The sequence below is a fragment of the Erinaceus europaeus genome, chromosome 3 (assembly GCF_950295315.1).
Source record: "Erinaceus europaeus chromosome 3, mEriEur2.1, whole genome shotgun sequence".
Classification (NCBI taxonomy): Eukaryota; Metazoa; Chordata; class Mammalia; order Eulipotyphla; family Erinaceidae; genus Erinaceus; species Erinaceus europaeus.
Window position 1 is genome coordinate 176034454 of NC_080164.1, and position 10004 is coordinate 176044457.

Sequence of the window (10004 nt, forward strand, 5' to 3'; positions counted from 1 at the left end):
TCCATGGAAGATATCTGGAAATGTCTAGAAATTAGGAAGGGATCTTCTCTAGAGTATTTAGAGGGAACTTTGACCCTGTAGAGGCTTAAGTTTCAGATTTATAATCCCAAGAACTGAGAGAGAGAAAAAACTATTAGTGGATGTTAACTCACCCTGTTTGTCTTCATTTGTTATAGAAGTCCCAGGAAATGAATACATCTATTCAAAATTCCTTTTGTAGTTCTCCTAAAATTTTCCAGAATTATTCATCTGCCTAATACTCTCTCCAGCCTCCTCCCTCCTCATTAAAAAAAATCAAAAAGAATTTGAAACTGCCTTTATTTATTGTAATTTTTGTTAGCATTATCTCTTTTTAAAGAAGCCCTGTTTTCATGTATTTTTGAGAGAGATAGAGAGAGAGAGAGAGAGAGAGAGAGAGAGAGAGAGAATGGGGCCCGCAGAACACTGCTCAGTTCTGGTATGTAGTGGAGCTTCCCCATTTTTTACCTCTGAACTATTAAACTCATAGACATCATTCTGCATTTCCAAATAGAGCTCTCTCTCTCACCTGAGAGTCACGTCTCAGAGACATCTGCCCACCTCAGAACATCTTGTTTCTCCCAACCCCCCTTGTTAGCCCTAACAGGTCAACTTCTTCATCCCTTACAAATGTAAGGCTAAGCTTCCCTTCTTCAGTCCTTCCAAGAACTTCCATGGCATGGGTAAATATTTCTCTAGTTACAGCAGTCCCTCCAATGCATGGTTTGGTTTTCTGCAGTTTTGGTAAACAATGTCAGTGTGGATGCAAAAAGTAATAAATATATATTTTTGAGAGAAATAGAGATGGAGAGAGAGATCACAGTCACATAACTATATTATAATATATTGTTATAATTTTGTTTTTTTCATAGATATTGCTGCTAATCTTTGAAATTAAACTTAATCATAGGTATGTATAATAGGAAAAATCATATTATATATTGGGTCTGGCACTATCTATGCAAAGACTAGGGGGTGTTGGAGAGGTGCTTGTGGGTGGGGTGGTGTATATCTTATGTTCTACTTAGACAATGAGTGTTGGGCTAGTGATGTGAGAGAGATGACCCAGGAACCAAGCCAGTGGTGGTGAGGCAGTTCAGATCTTTATTCATTTGAATGCCCCAGAGTTGGGTGGTAGCACAGAGGCTTAAGTGCATATGTCATAAAGTTCAAGGGCCAGCATCAGGATCCCCTTCTGAGTGTGTGTGCTCTTTGAGACCAGAAAACGAAAGTTCCAAGTCGAAAACAGAAGTGGCTTGACAATACTATACATGGTTAGGAAAGGTAAAAGGGAACTGGGAAAGGTAGGAACTTCCTTAGCAACTGTTGTCAGGGGGTTAACTGGTAGGATTGATAATACCCTGCAGGCAGGGAGGGTCTTGAGGATAGGAAAAAATATATCAAATGAGCAGAATGGGTGGGGAACTAGGGAGGAGACCTTAAGTCATTTGTTAGACACAGCAGAACACTGGTATGTAGATAATGAGAGAGAAAGCTGTTGTATTAAGGAATGCAGAGCTGGTTTAATGTTTTAAGGAATGCTGAGCCCCTGGAGGCAGAAAAATTCAGAGTTTCTGGAGACACACAGTAGCTAACTGTTGTTGCGGCGGTCTGGTGTCGGGCTGCACCACGGAGAAGAGAGCGGACGTCCAGAGCAAAGGGGTACACAAATCTTTATTATAGGATGGGGGGGAGGTTTGGTTCAGACCACGTGGAGCCAGCCAGCAATGGCCGACCATGTGGGGAGAGCAGGGAGCGAGACCTCAGAGAGGGAGAGCCGAGAGCCCAGAGAGAGAGAGAGGGGAGGGGTGAGGGGGCTTTTTATTGGGTGGCAACCAGGGGTGACGTGTAGGGCCAGGATTGGTTGAAAGGGGGCACTCTAGGATTTAGCGGGGCATAGAAAAACCTGGGGGCAGAGACTGCATCAGAATAACTCCTCAGCAACATCTCCTCCTATCCCTTTATATCTTAATGGACACAGTAAAGAAAAATGGAATGGAGCAGGCTTAAATGTTTTAGAGGAATGCCATGCTCAGGTGGGAAGATGTAGGACTTTCTGTGGAGGAGGGAAGGCTTAAATGGCTGCCAACCTTGTGAGATTTATGCGTCCTCCTGTGCTCAACCCCTCTTTAGAGAGAGAGACTTACCTGGAGAGACTCATCTCATAGGTTTAAGCGCAGCCTGCTCAACCATCTCTTCACAATATCTCTACATCTTTTCTATCTTTCTATCTAGTAATTGCATAAGATGTACAAAGTCTATAAAAGACTATCATGGGGCAGAAACCTTTTGCGCATAAGCCTAAATGATATAACAAAATAGGAAGGGACAAGTAGGGGAGAAGTAAAAGCCAGTGTGGTGTGAAGGGAAGGATTGGTGTGTAAAGGAACATTCCCTATTTGGGTGGGGAAAGGGGCAAGGGTACATAATGAGGGGGAGGTGGGAGGCATGACCCACCAAAAAGAGGGGCTATTTGGCATTGTATAGTCCTCAAGGCAACAGTCTGTAAAGTCTATGAATTACTCAGGATCAGTCTATGAAAAACCAGCAGCGTGAAGGGAAATAAGCTGCTTCAAAATTGTGTACAATGTATATAGGGTATGTCAGAAAGTCCGATACAAGTCTCAGTCCAAAGTAGATGGCTAGGGGAAGAATTGGCAGGGGATGCAACGCTGCATGAGGGAGGTCAGCCGCTGGAATGTTGCTCTTTTGTAGATAGCTAGCTGGAACTGCCAACACGTAACAAGCAGGTCAGAAGCAGGAACAGTAACCAGGCATGAAGAAAGTTCTGTCCTTGGAGTTTGTGTATCAGGTTCTTCAGATCGCGTTGAGTGACATCTAGGGTTTCTGGGGGTGTGTCACGGTAGTCGTGCCATCTAGTGAGTGATGTCAGGGTGTGCAGATGGTTTTTCCGAGATTCAGATGGTTTTTCCGAGATTCCTGTGAAAGAAACACAAACAATCTGCTTCTCGTGGTTAATTTGAACTTGTAACAAGTTATAGGTTTGTTATAGTTGATACCTCGATGATTATAATTGGTTTAGAATCTCTTTATGATTTTATTTAAAGGTCATCTAATGTGACCTCCTGTAGCAGCCTCTACCGCAGGATCTTGAGACCAGTTTTAGCTAAAATATGTATTTTAAACAGACTCAAATTGCTTAGAGAGTTAACACATATTCGTGACAATGATTTTAACGTTTACAGTGCCAGATTGATGCCAGATCTGTTGTGGATTAATTTCCACAAGATAGTTTACAGGGCACCTTTGGGGTCCCTTCAAAGGTGTCCTGTATATAAAATTTATATAGTTTAGTTTTGGGAATGAATAGTTACGTTGAACATTTAGACTTTTACCTAAATAGTAAGTTACCTTAACAATTAATTTTTACCTTGTCTGGTAAAAGTGTAGCTGTAGGGTTACACTTCTGACCGTTAAGTTAGTGTTACCAAACTTGAGACATACCCATAAACATTTAGTTATAACAAACTGGAGGAAAAAGAACTTTTGTTATAAAAACAAATTATTTAAAAACAAATTTAAATCTGTCATTAGTCACACAGTTTAAGACTAAACACTTACATATATACCAAAACTATATATAAAATTCAAAAGAGGGAGAAAGAAAAAAAATTTTGGAATGTTTCTGGACGTCTCCAGAAACTTTGGCTGCGTCCAGCATTTTTATATAACACCAATTACCTTTTAGAGTACTCCAAGCAGATGGGTCATGCAAAAAAAAAATTTTGTCATTTAACACACTCACTCACAAAAACAACTGGCCAGTTATAACATAAGACATACAGGGAAAGGGTAGGAGAGAGGTCTCTGTGAGCCAGATTTTGCAGGTTCTGCCATGTCGTATTATGGGTCCTGGGATGTATCCTGCATCTGGTCCTCTTGTAGTATTTCTTGTTCTTCAGGAATAACAGCGCCATCCTGCGGGTATTGTCAGACATGGCGGGCAGGAACCCAGACAGGTTTAGAGAAATTTTGAGGGAAAATGCATGCGAAACCCCTTCCCACGGTCAATAATGGGTCAGGCCCTTTCCAAACTTTATCGAGTGGGTCTCTCCATTTGACCTTAATAGATGGGAGGGTAGATGGTGTTTGCCAGTGAAGAATAATAGGGGGTAAGGCTGAGTTATTGTAAATATTAAAGAGATTGAACGTAGTTAAGGCTTTTGCTAGCTGAATATTGGGGGGATATGTTCCTCCTTTATCTTTATTTAGTTGAGCCTTCAGAGTTTGGTGGGCCCTCTCGACAATGCCTTGTCCCTGTGGATTGTAGGGAATGTCCGTGGTATGAGTAATATTCCAGAGGGAACAAAAATCTTTAAATTGTTTGCTTGTAAACATAGGTGCATTGTCTGTTTTCAAAAATAATGGGACCCCCATAACGGCAAAACAAGAGAGCATATGGCTTACAAGGTTTTTAGCACTTTCTCCTGTCTGAGCTGTAGCCCACATAAATTTAGAAAAGGTATAAATTGAGACAAACACATATTTTTGTTTGCCAAAGTTTGGTATGTGGGTGACATCAATTTGCCAAATAGCATTAGCTTTTAAACCTCGGGGGTTAACCCCAAGGGTCTGTATAGCAGGTGTCTTTATGAGACTTGCACAAGAAGAGCATGTAGTGGGGATATGTTTTAACTGTGATACAGGAACATCAGGGAATCGAGCTTGAAGGCCTTTAAGATTAACATGGGTTAGAGAGTGAAAATTAGCAGGATCAGAGACAGAGACTGGGAAAGTTCCTGTGGAGGCAAGGCGGTCAACTGCGGCATTCCCTTCTGACAGGGAACCAGGAAGAGGGCTGTGGGAACGAAGGTGTTGAATATACAGTGGTTGAGTTCGAGAACAGAGCATAGAGGCGATTTGAATCAAGAGAGGGGAAAGTGGGTTGTCATCAATTTTCACATACGAACGAGCAAGCCATGGAAGTAAGTTAACAGTATACACACTGTCAGAAAAAAGGTTGAAGGATTCTGGTACAGCTTTTAGTGCAAGAAAAACAGCATAAAGTTCTTTGTACTGAGGGGAATTATCAGGAAGCTCAGTAGAGAGAGGTTTAGGAGATTGTTTGTCTGGATAATATATAAGGGCAGCAGCTCCCCTTTTTCCGCCATCAGTAAAGATTGTAGGAGCAGAGGGAATGGGATCCTGAGAGAAAAGTTTAGGTGCTAGTAGAGGCAGAAGAGGTAAAGAAGCTATCAATTTATTAGAAGGAAAATGGTTATCTATTTGTCCTGGAAACCCCACGAAGCTTATGGCAAAGCGGGAATGATGGCATATAAGCCACTCTCTATCTGTGAGAGAAAAGGGCAGAATGATTAAATCCGGTTCTTTCCCTAAGACCTGCACAGACCTATTTCTCCCTTGGCGAACCATGAATGCTAACGCATCTATCTCAGTGAGGAGTCTTGGAGCTCCTCCTACTGGTGTGTGAAGCCATTCGAGAACCCCACGGTCTTGCCACAGTGCCCCTACTACTGTGGGGGTGGAGTTGAAGATTAGAAGGTTTACCGGAGAGGAGGGGGAGAATCGAACAAGGTGCATGTCCTGGAGGGCCTGGTTAACCCTTTCCAGTGCCAAGGAGGCCTCAGGAGTTAACTTACGTTTTTAAGAGGGCTGTTTGTTTCCTTTCAACAGGTCAAACAATGGTTGGAGGCAGCTTGTGGGAAGATAGAGATACTGCCTAAGCCAATTTAAATTTCCTAGAAAACTTTGTAAAGAAGCAAGAGTAAGGTTAGAAGGGAAGGTAACATTAGGTTTTAAGGGACGAATCTGCGTTAGAGAAATCTCTGAACCTAGGAAGGATATTGGAGGGATTAGCTGTATCTTCTCAGGGGCTACATTAAGGCCGCTTTTCTTTAATGCAGGAATGAGAAAATCACGTAAGGCATAGAGATCTGTATCTGATTTTCCCCATATTAAAATATCATCTGTATAATGAAAAATATTAAGGCCCTTATGAATATATGGGACAAGGGCAGATTTAACAGCCTCCTGACAAATTGTAGGACTATTGGCCATACCCTGGGGCATCACCACCCATTCAAATCTATCAGCAGGGTTGGCATTATTAATAGACGGAACAGAGAAGGCAAAACGTTTACAATCTCGCGGATGCAAGGGGATACAGAAAAAACAATCTTGTATATCAATAGCTATGATTGGAATTCCCATGGGAATTGCAGAATCAAGAGGCAAACCCCTTTGCGGGGAGCCCCAGACCTGCACGGTTTTATTTACTGCTCGGAGATCTTGAAGGAGGCGCCATTTTCCTGAGCGCTTTTTAATCACAAAGACAGGAGTATTCCATGGGCTTCGAGAATGACGAATGTGTCCCAAGGACAACTGCTCTCGGATGAGCTCTTTTAAAATTTTTAGCTTATCCCTAGGTAAAGGCCACTGTTCCACCCAGACAGGCTCATTAGAAAGCCAGCTTAAGCGGGGTGTTTGGCTACGAACAGTGGCATTTAGTATTGGGGGTGCTGAATAGATCTGGTATCGCGGGAATGAGTTTTACGCTCTGCAGAGGCGTCTGTGGATATCCTAACATTAAGACATTCCAGAAGATCCCTGCCCAGTAAGTTGGTGCTAATATTCGCTACCAAAGGGCGGAAGTGTCCGGTAGAACCTTCTGGGTCTTCCCACATAAGCGAGTCTCGTGTGCAAAATGCTCTCGTCATCCCTCCTATTCCATGTAAACTGGGTCCAGGGATGAGTTCCCAATCTTGGGGAACCTCTTCTTGCCTTAAAATCATCTTTGCTGCCCCCGTGTCAATCAAAAATTTAAAAGGAATATTGCCAATCTTTACTGTCATAGAAGGGTGACCTTGTTCTAAAACAGGAGTGGTCCAAAAAATCTCAGGCCCCGAATTTGTACCATTCAGGGGCGAACCATCTTTATGAAATTGGGACCAACAATCTCTCTTCCAATGAAACCCCTTATGACATTTTGGACAAACAGTACGTGGTCTCTGGCTCCCTGACTGAAAGCGGGGTTGCTCTGGCTGGAGGCATGGTTTCCCTGACTGGAGGCGTGGTCGCAACTTATCAGGACATTGGTTACGCCAATGTCCTTGGCGACCGCACTGAAAGCAGGCCCTGTTTTGCTTACGTGGGGCAACTGCATAGACCTGTGTCGTAGCGGGTGCCCAATAATTGCCTGATGTAAGTTCCTGTGTCGCTAGAATCCAATTATCTGGGCGTAGGTGTTTAAGATTAAGGCATACCTGATGGAATTGTGGTGTCATGCCTTCCCAGACAATAGAGCGCAGGAGTAGTTTGCGGACGTCAGGATTATAAACCTTTCTCTCTAAGCTTCTCTACACCCTTGAGATGAAGCTCGCCAATGACTCATCAGAGCCTTGGTGAAAAGAGTTAATGGGAGCTGATGGATCTACATCAGGTGTGGTCACCCTTTCCCATGCTTGTGTTGCACAGATGTGTACCTGTTCAAATAACCGGTTGGAAACCTGGCTTCTGCCTGCTGAGCTCCAGATTCATAAGCTCCTGCTCCAAAGCATCAGAATTCCATTCTACCTGTTTGTTACTATTTTCCTGCGATTGCCTAGAGCACTCATCGCGGAAACATGCCTGCCACTGAAGATAGAGTGGGTCTGGGAGTGCAGCACGAGCCAGATCTTTCCAGTTTGTGGTGTATTTAAATGCTGGTAAAAGCTTCTCAAGACGGACTTGGTCCATGGAGAGTGCATACCGTCCTCCCTGACTGCTTGTCTGAGTGTTCCAAGTCATTTAGAGGAATATGGCTGCCACGGCTGAGGGTTTTGTTTAGAAGGGGCCAAGTTTACCGGGAATGTGTGGATTTGGTCCGATGGCGTGGGAGAGGGAGCTACAGAAGTGGAAAGTTCAGTAGAAACTGCTTTAGTGGCTGCGGGGGAGACTAAACGCATATCTACGGGGACGGAGCTCCCGGGGTGGACTGCACATGGTTTAAAATCCTTAAATGCTGAAAAAATATCCTTTAGCTCTCATATCTCAGCCACTAGGTCCCTTAATGGTGACGTATCAGCAGGGGGCGGGGTCAGGGACGAGGAAGCCTCAGGCGGAGCTGAAACCGCAGCAGCAGGGGCCGGGGGCGGGGTCAGGAAAACGGAAGCTGCAGGCGGAGCTGAAACCGGAATGGCAGGGGCAGGGGCGGGGTTCAGGAATGCAGAAGCTGCAGGCGGAGCTGAAACCGGGGCGGAAGGGGGCGGGGTCAGAGGAGGAGCGTCCGAACACGTGTTCGTGTTTGTGGGAACGGAATTCTTGGGTTTAGCCGCTGATCGCTTAGGATGTCTAAGTCTTAAGCACATGTGATTTAACTCTCGTACCTCAGCCTCAAGGTCACTTATCCTTATGGCATACCACGTTTTACATATCTTGAAAGTGGCGACCACAGTTAAAAAAATCCAAGGGGTAGCGAAAATTAAACCCTTTATGACAGCGGGAATCTGTCCCAGGTCAAGAGATAATGACTGGGACACCTCATAAAATGAGAAATTTCCCATGGTGGAGGGAAACGCTGGGCCACAGAAGTGGGCGGATGCCACTTACCTGTGTCTGGGCGGTTTCGGAGACCTCAGGCCAGGCGTGGTGTGGGTACGGAACACGATGGGCGCCAGATGTTGTTGCGGCGGTCTGGTGTCGGGCTGCACCACGGAGAAGAGAGCGGACGTCCAGAGCAAAGGGGTACACAAATCTTTATTATAGGATGGGGGGGAGGTTTGGTTCAGACCACGTGGAGCCAGCCGGCAATGGCCAACCATGGGGGGAGAGCAGGGAGCGAGACCTCAGAGAGGGAGAGCCGAGAGCCCAGAGAGAGAGAGGGGAGGGGTGAGGGGGCCTTTTATTGCGCGACAACCAGGGGTGACGTGTAGGGCCAGGATTGGTTGAAAGGGGGCACTCTAGGATTTAGCGGGGCATAGAAAAACCTGGGGGCGGAGACTGCATCAGAATAACTCCTCAGCAACAGCTAACAGGGAAGCAAAAAACTCAGGCTCGTACCTCTCCCCAGCTCAACCTTAGCAAGAGAGAGAGTCTGACAGGGAGATTTGTTTCCTCAGTTCCTCATTTTTCAATGGGAAAAGCCTCACCATGCTCAACCTGGTTCTCACAGTATTCCCAGCAAATGAGCTCAAGGCAGTAAGGAGCCATCTTTGTTCTCACTGATTACTACCATTCTACTTCTGAACATGGGGAGTCTGGCTAAATATGGGTCCATAATGTGGGAAGGATGATTCAATGAGTGAGCAAATGCTTGTTTGAGACACTCTTACAACTACTCAAAAAGATCTGGTAAGGAGGCAAAATGCTGCTCATAGGGTCAGGCATAATAAGTATCTAATTTGTAATTTGAATTGATCACCACTGACCAAACTTAATCAGGATTTTGATTGTTTTCATGAAATAATGACCCAGAGTTTTTCTGCTCATCCTTTGTACTGTCTCCTTTGAACTGAAAATTAATACATGTTCATGGTAAAAAGAAAAAAAAAAAGAAAACATTTCAATTAATAACATGAGTTTTCCCTCTATCTCAGAATTGTGTCTGTCACTGTCTTCATGAGCAAAAACTGTTAAGAGATTTTGTGTTGCCCAGTTGAAATATTCAAAGTACGCAGAATAGGGTGGGGTGGGGATAGATACAGTATACAAAAGTATACAAAGTATGCAGAATAGAATGAGGGTAGATAGCATAATGGTTATGAAAAGAGACTCTCATGCCTGAGGCTCTAAAGACCCAGGTTCGATTCCCTGCACCACCATAAACCAGAGCTGAGCAGTGTTCTGGTAAACAAAACAAAACAAAATGAAACAAAACAAAACAATGTCAATGTAAATTGGTCCAACCTCTGTGGAGAGCAGTATGGAGAACTCTCAGAAGGCTAGAAATTGACCTACCCTATGATCCTGCAATTCCTCTCCTGGAGACACATCCTAAGGAACCCAACATACCTATCCAAAAAAATTTG